At 36.6% G+C, this 795-nt stretch overlaps 1 protein-coding gene across 1 annotated transcript in view; it reads right to left on the reverse strand.

Moving 5' to 3' along the window:
- Positions 1-628: 628 nt before the first annotated feature.
- Positions 629-795, reverse strand: part of actr2b (actin related protein 2b) — a 21,169-nt gene continuing 21,002 nt past the window's right edge. The window contains exon 9 of the mRNA XM_017690691.2: positions 629-795. This exon is cut by the window's right edge and continues 1,444 nt beyond it. The gene's annotated coding sequence lies outside the window, so the exon portion shown is untranslated.

A 795-nucleotide genomic window follows, 5' to 3' on the forward strand; every position in this document is an offset into this window, starting at 1 on the left:
TCAACCAACAAACACAAGCACTCAGTGACAATGTATGTATCACCGCTGTCGGAACAAAACCTCATATCTCCAAAACGGTAACTTTACTGGAGAAGGAAAAAACCTACTTTGCTTTCACTGCAAGTCAATGGAACCAGACGTTTTTTCAAGTCGTTTTGGGCCGTTTCTTTTGGTCCATTTACCATGACATTTACACACAATGTAAAGGGCTAGTCATGTTCAAAATTTGCCCAGAACTGAACAATTGAGATATAAGGTTTCGTTCCGGCAGCATGTTTCCGAGTTGGTTTTGGTTTAGTCCTCAGGATTGGTCAACCATTGTTAACTTCTTTGGCAAACCACCATGAATGGAACTCAGCAACTGTAGTTGGATGCCACCAGGTGGTCAAAAATCTGACCTTTTTTCCCCCAAATACATTCCACCCCTGAAAACAATTCAGCATGTAAAATCTAAAGAAGCACTAACATTTTAATGAATCTTTGCAAACATCAACAGAAGTTTTAAAATGTTTCAGGGTTAGTTTAAAAAGTTCCCAACAGGGTCACATTCAGGCTGTTATTCTCATTTTATTCAAGCATGATTCTGTAAAACCAGTGGGCCATTATTAGAACAAAAGAAACAGCCAGATTATTTATAAATCATGTTCTTTATTTAAATCAGCGTTAGGCAGTTATGCTATTATAATAATAATAATAATAATAATAATAATAAAAAAGAACATATAAGATCCAGTCAGATCAACTGCCCTTGGCACTGTATGAGCATTTATGGAAACATACGAAGAGTATGAGGTG

Source organism: Pygocentrus nattereri, chromosome 5, assembly GCF_015220715.1.
Source record: "Pygocentrus nattereri isolate fPygNat1 chromosome 5, fPygNat1.pri, whole genome shotgun sequence".
Lineage (NCBI taxonomy): Eukaryota > Metazoa > Chordata > Actinopteri > Characiformes > Serrasalmidae > Pygocentrus > Pygocentrus nattereri.